This window comes from Chamaea fasciata, unplaced genomic scaffold (genome assembly GCF_029207755.1).
Source record: "Chamaea fasciata isolate MVZ Bird 193981 ecotype frontalis unplaced genomic scaffold, bChaFas1.0.hap1 SCAF_10, whole genome shotgun sequence".
Lineage (NCBI taxonomy): Eukaryota > Metazoa > Chordata > Aves > Passeriformes > Sylviidae > Chamaea > Chamaea fasciata.
Window position 1 is genome coordinate 17,030,029 of NW_027094095.1, and position 12,763 is coordinate 17,042,791.

Genomic DNA, 12,763 nt, shown 5'->3' on the forward strand with positions numbered 1-12,763 from the left:
GGTGCAGCCATCCTCACTTCCCATACTACTGCTTGCCTGCAAATGTTGGGCAAAAGTGGCATTTTGCTGGCTTGATTTCAAGAAAACAAGTTTTCTCCTTCCAAGGATATATCCCTGAACATTCTGGCAGCTGCTACATGAATGTCTTTTAACTTCTCTTCCTATCCATTTCTTGAAGGGGGACAAGAACCTGTTCTTGCTACAGCTGAAGAGAATATAAAAATAAATGAAAAGATCTTCAATTTTTTTAATTAAATAAATTTGTGGTAAGAGAAAGATTGAAGCAGTGTCAGTTAAAATTAATCATGTGGAAATTAGTATTACTGACAGTATTAGGTGCCAATTTGACTTGTGACGCACTTTTCTTTTTAACATGCCAAAACCAAGATGATTCTCAAGAAGTTAAACCCTAGAAATCCTGGCTTTGTTCTTTCCTAAATTTTTTTGTAATCTCTGATGGGAGAAATTGTTTGGCAAGCAATTGGTACCTATTCTTTGTTATATGGTTAAAAGAAAATTGTACTCAATTTGCTCCAACCAAAAGATCTTGAGCCAAACATCTCCAATGCAAAGCAAGTCAAACCCAAAAAACATAGCTCAAAGCGTTCTCAAGGTTAGAGGCACAGGACAGCCTTGAAACACTAATTATCATTGCTTTCACAACACACAGTGCTAGTAGCTGCTAGAAAACTGCATTTCACAAACACCTTTCCTCATATTTCAGCCCTGAGTGGACCCACAGCAGCTCATCATCACAGCCAAGAACAAACACTTCCAAGATCAAGCAGCACTAGTGCAACCCCAGAGAGCCTCATGTATGCATGTGGACTCATGAAGTTATACATACATGAAAAATTAGTCATGGATACAAGTCTTTGCATGGTGAAGTCCACAGAATTTTCACTGCTTGTTAAAAAAACATGTTTAAAATGTCAGTTATGCAAAAGCCCAGACAAATCTCTATCCAAATGTTACTTCCATTTTTCTTAACATAGCAGTAGCTTTTTCTTTTTATATTGGTTAGGATATAATCTTCCCACCACCAATAGACCATAAAAAAATAAATAAATAAAACAAAACAGAAAGGAAAGGAAAAAAAAAAAAAAAGGAGAACCGTGAAGCCCTGTTTCAATGCTAGCAAGAAATGGAAGAATTTAAATATCAGAAACTGAAATAACAGGTTTTGTTCTTTCCACTTAATGTTACTGTGCTATTATACGTAATACCTGAGTATAACAAATATTGCTAATTGTGTTTAAAGATATTTAGGGATTTAGCAACCTTGTGAATTGGAAGATAAAGACTACTTTTTTTTAAAAGGAAATGAAAACCCTCAGAGTTCATTATTTTGTGAAATACTTACCCTGGAACTCCCGGGTTTTTTTGGCACCCAGTTGAGAAACTTGTTTACTGAGCTCCCTCATGTTCCCCCATTTGTGACTCAAGCTACTTCTGAGCAAAACAGCCTTCAGCAGCCCCACACAGAATAAGTGCTTTAAGCCTCAGGACACTAACAGTGATCACAGTGTCCATGTACCTGTACCAAAATTCCCTTCTCTTAGAGGTGCAGGAGAAGGCAAAGGGAGACCCCAGGCTGAGGTGCTGAGTCAGCACTCTGCCAGCACAGCAGCCCCAGCCAACCCTCGAGTACGCCACAACAGCAGGACCTGACGCAGCTGCTGGTGCCACCAGAGAACACACAGCACGTCAGAAACCCAGCCTGTGTACAGGGCCTGATTCAAAATCCACTTACTTTAATAGACTTTGAATGGGACGTCAATACACAGAAGAAATGGGAAGACCTAGAGAATTTAAAAGAACCAACTTCAACCCAGGAAACTTCAGTACAGTCCCTTCTTATAAAATTGCGCCAAGCCACAACACACATAGCTGCAAGTGCTTTTGACCACAGGGATGGACATACCCTTTTCTCCACTAGCCTTTATGCACTTATCCTCCTGTCACTGGCAGGACTTATTGCAAGCCCAACACAAACAGCATTAGCTTTTTTCCTCCCTATCCAGGCATGCAGTCAAGAAAACTGTCCATAAACAGGAGGCAGAGCAGGGGTATCTCTGTACCACCACTTAGGTATTCCTACATAAGAGAAGGAGGCAACAGGCACAAAGGGCTAGAAAAGAACTGGAATACAAGAACTACATTTCAGGTGTAGAGCTATGTGTTAGTACAGTGTTCACTAGTTAATCTTTCCAGGGCAAGCACCCAAGAGCTTTCACTCTCTCTGCATTGTTATTATAGAGGTTGCCTCCTATTAATAATTACCTTCCTCTGACTGCAGCACATAGTCTTTCTTCATTGCTGGTACTGCTGCTTAGAATTCCTTTTCCAGATCTCAACATATTGGACAGATTACCATCCCCTCAAGGATATCAGGACTGGTAGAGATCTATTGTGCATACCTGGATCTTACAAAACAAATGACAGCTTAACGCTGCTCCCTCCCTGCATAACCTCACATCGCTGTTGTAAACTTTTAATCGTTTGTGTTGAAGCAATCACAATTACAAATAATAGCATCTATTTAATATTCCCCTGCTATTATGTGCAAGAAGACAGACACAGCAAACAGACGAGTGTTTTTGACACTAAGCAAGGTACAGGCAAAACACCAAATGAGTTTACTATGAAGGCAATGCCTGCCTAGAGACACGGAAGAAAATCGTAAAAAAAATATAGCCACAGAGACGTATGGGTCAGGATCCCATAAATCAGTTGCAACTAACAATAAAAGGTTTATAGGGCATTTGTAAGGCACAAAGAATTAATAGGATCCTGGCCTCAAGTAAGGCTTGGTGAATTAATTTAAGAGGGCAATCAAGAGCAAATAACACAACACTAAGCTTACCCTAAGTTGAAGAAAGATGGTTTCCTTTGCCTCGAGAAAGAGATGAGGGAAAAAAAACAAAACACCACCACCAAAAACAACAAACAAGACAAAAAACAAACAAACAAACAAACAAACAACAACCCACAAAAAAAAATCACAGAGAAAGGGACTTAGCTACCCCATCTGTCACAAGGGTGCTTTTTTGATAGCTCAGAGCTCTGGGTTTAAAATCTCAGCCCTGTTCATGCAAATTTCTCGCATCCTAAAGCCCTGTCTCTCAAACATGCAGGTATTGTCACTCCCCACCTCCAGTTTTAGAGGCAGAAAATACTAGCCTTTACTATCACGGTGACAGACATAATGCTGAAAAAACCCCAAATACCTCCCCGCAGTGCTTGGGGACTTTTTAAAGCTGTAACTAGCAAAGCTTAGGAGTAGCAGATACCCCAAACTGTTCTCTGCACCAGCAGCTAAGTCAAGTAAAACATCACTTTCAGCACCACCATTACAGGAAGTACTGCTAAGACTTATCCACCAAACAACACCATCACCACTACCGTCCTCCATTTTCAAGTCTGAGTAACCTATCTCATGGCTCTCACACACTGGGAACGTCCAGAGGAGAGAGTGCCACGGGCTGCAGGCGTGCTATCAAGGCAGAGCCTGAATCCCCCCAGTGACCGCAGACCAGCTCCCCTAAAGGATGCTGGGCAAGTCACAAGCCTTCTGCGCCTGAATTCGTGCTTAAAAGCAGTGGCAGCACTTGTGACGGGGGGAAATGGAGGTTGCAAGACAGGAGCTGCTGTGCCAAGCTCAGGGATCCTGTAGGAGCGGGAGTCGGTATTGCCACGTACTGGGGAGCAGGGGGAAGGGAGGAGACGCGCCTCGAAGAAACAGAGATGGTTATCTGTCAAGGGCTGGCTCTGCCCTGAAGATGTGCTTTATTGACCGGCTTGGGTCCCTTTAATCTGCGTGTGCTGCAACGCGAAGCACAGCTGACCCCACACAAAAGCCGCACAGCTGGCGGCCCCCAGAGGGGCCGGATCCATCCCCACTGGCCTCGAAAGGGGCTCGCAGCTCCAGCCGCATTCCCCAGCACCACGCCGTGCTCCCGGACCCGCCGCTGGCCCCCCGCCCATGCGGGCACGTCCTGCGCGGACGCGCATCCCGCGGGAGAGGAGCGCGACGAGCGCGGCCGCCCCCGGGGTCCCGCCGGCAGCTGTGCCGCCGAGGCACACCGGCGCTGGCGGCAGCAGCAGCGAAACCGGCCCAGGCCGGTCTGCACGCAGAAAAAGATAAAGAGAAGCGCGACGGGAAGCGCGGGGAGGGAGCGGCGGGGGTGCCGGTGAAGATGCCGCCCCCTCCCCGCGGCCCCTCCGCCGCCCGCCCGACCGCCTCCCGCCGGCCCCGCGCTCGCCTCACCTCAGGGCCGGCTCTGCGGGCTGCGGTCCCCGAGAGCCGCCCGGCCGAGCCGAGCCGAGCCGAGCCGAGCCGAGCCGAGCCGTGCGAGCGGCGGAGGCGCAGAGCTTCTCGGCGGCGGTCAGTCCCGCGGCGTTGCCATGCGGGCGGGCAGAGGCGGGGCGGGCTCGGCTCCTAGCGGCGTCCTGCAGCGCGCACCCGCATGGCTCGGCGTGCGGACAGCACCGGCTGCCGGCGGCGGCGGGGCCGGCGGGGCGGCGGCCAATGGCTCCCGCGGCGCCGCGCATGTGAGGGCCGGGCCGGGCCGGCCCCGCCCGCTCGCCCCCCGCGCAGCCGCCGCGCTCAGGTGCCCGCGGGCCGGGGCCGGGGCCGGGGCCGGGGCCGGGGCCCGGACCCGGACCCACCGGGGCGCTCGGGTGCGGCCGCGGGGCGCGGCGGGAGCGGAGCGCCGGGCGGCAAAGTGTGTGCGGTGTTCTCGGTGCGCAGGTAAATGGAACGTAGTGCGTGAGCCAGATAAAACAGCGACAGGTTCAAAATGCGTGGCTTAATTATTAAAATGTTGAAGTTATTTTATTTGTCCGTCTTGAGCCCTTGAGGGAACCAAAAAGTCGAAGGCAGCTTTTGCTTGGGCGGGGGCGGCACCGCTGAGTTCGCAGGGACGGATTCCTCCACGGCGGCTCCAGAGGCTGAATACAGGACACTGAGGAAGAAGCCGAACTGACCCTGATCCTTACCCCGAAATCCACTAGATTGTTTTTTTTTCCTCCTTACACTGAAAAGCCACCGATATCCTTAAACATTTCTTGAACACTGAGCCGACATGTGACCAGAACCAGACCTGCGGGTCTTTTCAACCAGATGTAATCTATTACCTTTGAAAGTATATTGGTCTTGATCAAGAATGGAATTTTTAAAAAAATAAAATACGAGCTCATCTTTTCCATATTTTATTTCCTCCCCATATTTTCAAGAACTAGAGGAAATGGGAAGTGATCTTTTTGTGCTTGTTCAGAATAGCTTTATGGCCCTTTAAAGATTGAGAATTTCCCCTTTATATTTTTAGATGCATTTTTAATCAGACCTTCTGGTCTAAATGACTGTATGATGTATCTAAGGTTACAAATGAAAGCACTTCATGGCCACAATTCACTTCTGAGACCAGAAAAAAATCAGGCCAGCTTGTCCTGCTCTCAGCTGTTCGGCACTATTTTCATACCAGAGTTTTCATCTGGTGGGGAATTTTAGCAGAGCTCAGATTTAGTCTAATGAGCTGTCAATTATTTTAAGCTTTGATTTTTAATACCTTCATTTGGCCTTTTAGTTATTTTCTTCCCTGAGATGATCATCACTTGTGTTATTTTTGGCCAGCATTTTAGACCTCAGTTTCTCAATAAGGTGGTTTTATTACCTATTTACTTATTTCTGCTCTGACCCAGCGGCCAAGGCACACAGGGTGTGTAATACTGGGGCTCCACAGTGAGGGAGGGTTAATAGAGATAAAAGCAGTCCAATCTGGTAAACATCAAGGCAAGTGAAAACAGATAATAACAAGAGCTGCTGGCCGGGAAATCCTGACTCGAAGGCAGCTGGCAGAGAAATTCAAGCGGAAGAAAAAAAGATTTTTTTCAGATGCCAGAGCTGGTCAGAGCTGGCTGAATCCACATTCTCTTAGCAATCAAGATACTTTGCCAAGCTGAGGCACACCAGCAAAACAAACAAATGGCTCTGGGGATCTGAGACAGAAGACACCTGGAACTGGGCAGATCCAGATCCAATTAAGATTCCCTTTCTGACAGGGCAAACACAAGTGTGAAGGACTTACCTCCTACAGAACATATGCTGAGTTGCTTGTTTGGTTTTTATTTTGGTTTGGTTTCGGGGGTTTTTTTTCTCCCCTTGTTTTGGTATGTATTTAAAGGTAATGCAAATGGGTTTTAATTTAAACCTCTCTACACCCTCTCTTTCAAGCTTCTCTAGTAAAGACCTCTTCAGGTCTGGTCTTCCCCAGGCTGAAGTCAGAGTACTTCTGGGCAGCTCTTTTTAGATTGCTAGTTTTGGTTCTGATCACCTAGGACATGCTGAGGTGGGACAGAAAAGAGAGGAGGGGAATTATAAATCTAAAAGAGCTCGGTTTGGGGCAAATAAAAATCCCAGCTGTTTTGTTATCCTGCTGTAGTCTATAGGCAAAAGTACAAGTCAGCCAGCTTACTCCATGTGATAGAAAAGATGCCAGAAAACAGAGGCTGTGAGGGAAAAAGAGCTCTTTTCCACTTGCACAGTTATGACATTGGCCCTTTACAATTAAATAAACTAATATTGTTATTTTGATTTGTAGCTCAGAGAACTGAGTGATCACATTAACAAGCAAAAGCAATGCAGCCATATTCCTCACAGGACAAACCAATCCTGTTTGGTTTTATAACTGCCTTTTAGTTTCAATTTTTCAAATTCCATAACCTTGAGTAGCCAAATATGTCATATTTTTCAACCTTATTGTTATCATCATTCTCATATCATTAAAATTTTTTAGAAAATATCAGCCCTCCAACAGTTATGGTTTTGGCCAGGTTGAAAGCTGACCATTTATTCCGAGATTATTTCCAGTACTTTCCTTCTTTCATTCAAACAGCCATACTGTGCATCTCATATATACCTGCATGACATTGTCCAGCAGGTGTCTAAGTTCAGTCCAAGGGAGCCAGGTGCAAAAGGAACACCAGCAGAAGGTGAACATAAGGAAGAGATGGTGTCAAAAATAGAGAGTGCCAGTAGTTCTTCAGAAAACAGTGAGGAAGTTCCATACTGAGAAATATTTCAGTCCTGGCTTTGAGTAGGCTGACAAATTTTTCTCCCAAACAAATTTAAGATGAAGGGGAATTTTGATATTGTGGATTAGGCAAGATAACCTTTAAAGATACCTTCCAACCCAAACTATTCTATGATTAAATAGATGAGGTGGTAGTTACTTGGGAAGAAGTGGGGATGGCTACATAGAAGACAGAGACAGGCAGGGAATTGGCTTTCCCCTCTCCAGAAACAGGGCAGTTTGGCTTCATGGAATGGGCAAAGCACGAAGGGGAAGACTGCAGTTTAAATGAGGAGGATACATATGAGTCACTTCTTTTGGCTACTGGCCATCTGTTTTCAAGAAAGAGCGTTTCTAAGTGCTGAACAGCTCAGGCTGTGGTGTTCCCCCAGGACAAACGGGCAGGAGGATGGGGCTGGGGATGCACCCAGACGTGTGAGCCCCGATGTGCCATCGCCACCCCCGTGCCCTTTAATGCCACCCCTGTGCCACGGGCCTGCCACAGTGGCAGCAAGGCTAACCTGCCAGGCAAAATTGGGTGATGTGCTGGCAGCTGGTTTATTGCCCTGCAAGCAGATGTTGGCAAGGGCCTGCTGTGCATATGCCCACAGCTGGCTGTGGAGAGCCTGCTGTGGAGAGCCAGCCCTGGGGTGTGGGGCTCAAGGGCTCTGCTCTTCTAGAGAGGAGAGGGAAGGAACAGCCCGAGGGCTGTGATCCTGTGCTACCTGACTGCTGCAGCTCAGTCTGCCCCATCACCAGGACAAATTGCCAAAGCTTTCAGAAAGTCTAATCAAATTACCAGACAAGCCTCCTTTAGATACATTTTTACTGACAATCCCGAAGGTATTGAAGAAAAAAACCCCCATGTTTTTCAAAAATAAAATGCATTGCAAAACCCTGTCCCTACTACATTCATTTGTAATTCCATCAATTTTTTTTAAAATTCCTGCTAACAAACTTTTTTGCCATTATATAACTCCATTATAAACAATTATCCAGACTCATATTCCCACTTTTTTGGGAGATACTTTGTTATTCTGCTTGTCTTCAAACACCTGGCACAACAGCCTCTGTATTAAAAACACAGTGACTCTCGGAGGGCTTGTGAGCCAGCCTATTCTGGCTGGGATTCTTCCAACTTCTGAACTTCCTGGACGGAAAAAAAATCACTGCTTACCTTGTCTTTGTGCTGAAAAAAGGAGTGAATGACTGTTTTAGATAAACAGCAGTTTCTACTTACATCCAGAACTCCACAGTGTGCTCACCAGTTCTTTTATTTCATTTGTGATAATATGTCAGCCACTCGATGTGCAGTTCCATTTCTAAAAATTTGGGGGATGCAGCCTCATTCTTAGCAAGTACCTTCGTACTCTGAAACAAGAGCAGCAGCCATGATGATGTGCATTGCAAGTAACGTGTGTTATCACACTGCAGCTCAGTAAAGTTTTTCAAGTGATGGCAGGAACACATGCTGGCTGCTTCTGAGTACACAGAAGACCTAGTTTTCGTGAGTTCTCAGATTTCATCCAGTGGATATACAAACAGATGGCAAATCTGTTTCATTCTGGTACTTATCAATAAAGGACTATAAAGTCACAAAACACACAGCATCATATGAGATGGGAGGCATGGCAGGAAGGCCATGAACTGAGCTGCAGGCAAACCTGCCCTTCACCCTGGCAGCTAGCCAGGGTAGGACTTGATTTTAGCAGAAGCAAGAATATGGTTGTGCATTGCTTGGCCAGCCCAAGATAGAGCCTGTGTCAGTCAAATGTAGAGGCTGGTAACATGGTTCTGTATACTCAGAGCCCAGGCAGGAATCACCACTGAGATGTTGAGTGCTCTCAGGTCTTTACAGCCGGCGGGCTGGGAGGGGAGGGGCGGGCTAGTCTCTGCCAGTCCACTTAATCTACTTACTCTTCATATTTTCTTAATTTTGCACTTTACTGTTTGTGATCTCTGCCTCATCTGTTCGCCACCATTTCAACAAATACTAAATGCTAAACGTGGAGACTGAATAGGAAATAAAAATTTAAAATCTGTCATAATCAGAATTAGCAGGATAAGACCAAAAGAAGCTTTCAGGTGTCACATTTTGTCCAGCCCTGCTCTCTGGAACGATTTCCCTGCTTTCCCCAGGACATTTCAGTCTGTTATTTCTTCCTTCAAATCATGCCTGAAAGCCCTTCTTTCCCCTTCAGATCTCAATTGGCTTTCTCAGTGAAATGGCTGTGGCTCCATGTGCAAATGGAATGACACAAAACCTAAGTGCCCTACCTGGATCTAGGACAATGGTGGGTCTTTAAAGAAATGGCAAGCCAGTTATCTTCAGAGTGCTGAGCTGTACCTGTGCTAGCACTTGACTTTTACTTCCCCAATCACACAGGTACAATAGTTAGACCTTGCTGATTTTGTTATTCTTTTCGAATAAGTTTCTTTAAAATAGCCTAGCCACAAGAGCATAATGAGGTGCACAGCTGGGCTAAGCTTTGTGAGCAGCAGGAGGAAAAAGAAAGAACATATGTGGGACCAAAATGCTCTGAGCCTGCAAATGACTGATCTCCAGTCATCCAAATGGCTAAAGATTAAGGACTCACCCAACTAGATCAGAAAAAAAAAAAAAAAAAAAAAAAAAGAGAAAAAACAACCCCCCTCCCAAAAAAACCCCCGACCAAACCTAAAACTAAAAAACAAAGCAACAAAAAAACCTCAACCACCAAAAAACGACCAAATTTGAGGAATACCAGGCAAAAACAGCAGGAAAAAAAAAAAGGGATAAGGGAGTAATATTTATATCTTACATGTTGCATTTTCTCTCTACCTTCCTATTTTACCATGGAGCAAAGAAACCACCAGTCATTCTGTAGAAGGAGACTATAGAATTCTTTTTTTAAAATTGAGCTCCTTAATCAGGGACCCAAAGGTACTTGGAGCTCTTTTCCCACCTCAAGAACTGCAAAAGGGCCGGGGGGGTTTTTTGTGGCTAGGAGCCTACAGAACCCAGACTTGCCAACACAGCACTAAAATAAGTTGATTTTGCTTGAAAAGGGCTGTATTAATCTTCTTACTTTAAATGCAGCACTCTCTGCTAGTTATGTGTACATATTATGGATCAAACAAAATCAACTGCTCCATTCTATCAGTTCTAGCCAAGGGAAAACATAGCAACAACATTTCACCTCTGAAATCCTCTTCCCAATACTTTTTCAAATACAATGACAGTAAACCGAAGTATTCTGGTCACTAAAGCTTCTACAATTAGATATCCACTGTCAGTCTAGCATCACACTATCCACTCTAACATTACACACCTTAAAGATTCCAAGTATTCCTGTGATTCCTATGCACAGCTACCATGGCATTCAGCATGTTAATTTTAAAACCTGCTTCATTTCCTGTTCCAAAGACTGAAACAAAGGAGGAGTGTTGCACACATTTGCAATGAAAGGGAAGAAGTTTACTCTAACGTCCAAATAATTTGTTTTCTCTGCATTTAACTTGAATATAAATTAATTGGAGAAAGCACTGGTAACATTTTTATATATTAAAGGGCATAGGAGCAGCAAATTCCCTGCCAACACTGCATAGCCACCACAAAACATATACCTCCCCCAGCCTCAAACACCTTCAACTTTTTACCATTTAGAAATAGGTAGAGGGAGAAGGAAGGTCTGATCACGCCTTAACCTAAAATAACGTTTTGCTTTGTCAGGTTAATTATACGTTCTGACATCAGAAACTGAAATTAGCAAGCAATTTTCCCTTGGGTTGCCCAGAGACTGTAGAATGAATCATGCCCGCTCTTGTGCTGCACCGGGACCACGGAGAGCAAGGGATGGAAAGACCAACATGTTTATTTCCTTGCTCTGATCTCTGTGGCTAGAGAGTCATAGCCACGATCTGGCTTTGCAGGGGCTGTGATGTGGCTGGCTGGTATTGCTGTCATCCCAAGTGCGGCAGAAATGGCCATCGACTTCCAGTGGGTGCATTTCCACAGCCACAAAAGCATATTCACTGCTTTCCTTTGATCCTGGTGTGAACCCGTGGCACCAGAGTTTCTCAACATCTCACTGAAACTTTCTGAAATTAATTGGGCATGTCAGCAGCGTTCAACACAGGGCATTCTCCTCGGAAGAAATACAGCCAGACCTTTTAGCACTTAAATACACAGAAAACACTCTCCAAGTAACTAAGATACCCTCCTCCTCCTTACAGCTATTTAGCACAAGATACCCTGAAGTTAGCCTAAGCCTTAAATCTTGGAACGAGCACCCAGACGCATCTTTTGCTTGTCTCTTTCTGGTTTTTTATATGCCTAAAGTTCTCCTGGCATTTTGTTTCCATGGTGGTTGCTTTCAAACTACTCCCGTCTTCAGGCCACTTTCCCCCTCAGCCGTTCACTCTGTTAAAAGCTCCGCACCTGGTGCAGCAGAGCAGTTCCCTCTGTCCACCCCTGCCCGCCTCCCTCCTCCCTGGGGCTGCTCCTGCCAAGCTTCGCCTGCTCCTCTTCCTCTCCCGGAGCTCCCTCTGCTGTTGGATGCAGCTGCGAGCCCGCGGAAAGCCCGGGCGCTGCTGCGGGGCCGGTGGATCTCCTGCGCCGGCAGGATAAAAGGAGCAGCATCCTTGCTGGACACCCCGCAGGGCTGTTCTTTCTGTCCGAGCGTCAGAGAAATCGGAAAAATTGCCTTTATGTTCTGTCTCCAGCTGTTTAGCGTAGGACACGAGCACAATGGTGTGGAGTAGCTGCAGACTGAAACTGCTGATACTGATACAAGAGATACTATAAGAAAGGAAGGGAAAACTCTGCCAGAATTAATGAGTGAAAAATAGCGCCCAGCCTGTGAAAGACGTGCTTTTTCTGCCTGCTGTAGGCAGAGTGGCCTCATACTATGACAGCCCTGCTGGAGGGCACCTACACACTGGAGGCATGTGCCATCTGCAGCAGGCCATGCTGAGCCAGGATATGGGAGATTTAAGCCCCCAGCCCCACGGCACATGGGCATGAGGAGGGATCACTCTCCCATCGCTCCCTGCAGAGCTATCCCCTCACCATGTGGCACAACACAGGCGCCTCACTGCTGGCAAGATGCTCAGCAGCTCTCACTGCTGCGCTTTGGGATTCCCTGGATTGCAGAAAGAGAGCACAAAACACCCATTTAGCAGCAGTGAGGGGGCCGGGCCTCAAAACCTGCCAGTAACTTGTGCTGGTTTCTGCAGGGGCAGAGCCCAGCTGCCCTGGTGCCCAGGGATGGTGCACGGCTCCACTGCCACCCTGAGGAGTGTGACACGGAAATGCACCGAGCTGTCCCCTGCTAACGGGGGCACGTTGGCACACTTGTTGCATTTGCCTTCGTATGTTGCCATAGGAACTACAGCCCCAGCATCTGCTCCTGCTGCTCCCTGCCACGCTGCCTCTGCACCCCACTGGGCTCAGCCCACTTCTGCTCCTCTGCCAGCCTGATCATGCCTCCCCCTCACTCACGAACTCCCTGCCTCATCCTCTTTTTTGGGTGACAATCAGATTACTGCTGTAGCAGTTAATTATTGCATTAGTTATAGTTTGCCTATTCATTTGTCTTTCCCCTTCCCTCCCACCTTGGAATAATTCCATCTCTCCATCCTTTCCACCTTCGCACTACCTCTGCTGTCTGACTTCCACCCCCTTTTCTCCCCAGCACTCCTCAGCCACA

At 46.4% G+C, this 12,763-nt stretch overlaps 1 protein-coding gene and 1 long non-coding RNA gene across 2 annotated transcripts in view; one reads left to right on the forward strand and one right to left on the reverse strand.

Annotated features, from left to right (window-relative positions):
- Nucleotides 1-4,440, reverse strand: part of LRRC8D (leucine rich repeat containing 8 VRAC subunit D) — a 52,682-nt gene extending 48,242 nt beyond the window's left edge. The window contains exon 1 of the mRNA XM_066192504.1: nucleotides 4,271-4,440. The gene's annotated coding sequence lies outside the window, so the exon portion shown is untranslated. The remainder of the gene's footprint in view (nucleotides 1-4,270) is intronic.
- A 189-nt stretch (nucleotides 4,441-4,629) lies between these two features.
- On the forward strand, nucleotides 4,630-5,203 carry LOC136294930 (uncharacterized). The gene is made up of 2 exons (XR_010722535.1): nucleotides 4,630-4,753; nucleotides 4,833-5,203. It is a non-coding gene; the product is annotated as an uncharacterized lncRNA (long non-coding RNA).
- Nucleotides 5,204-12,763: the final 7,560 nt, after the last annotated feature.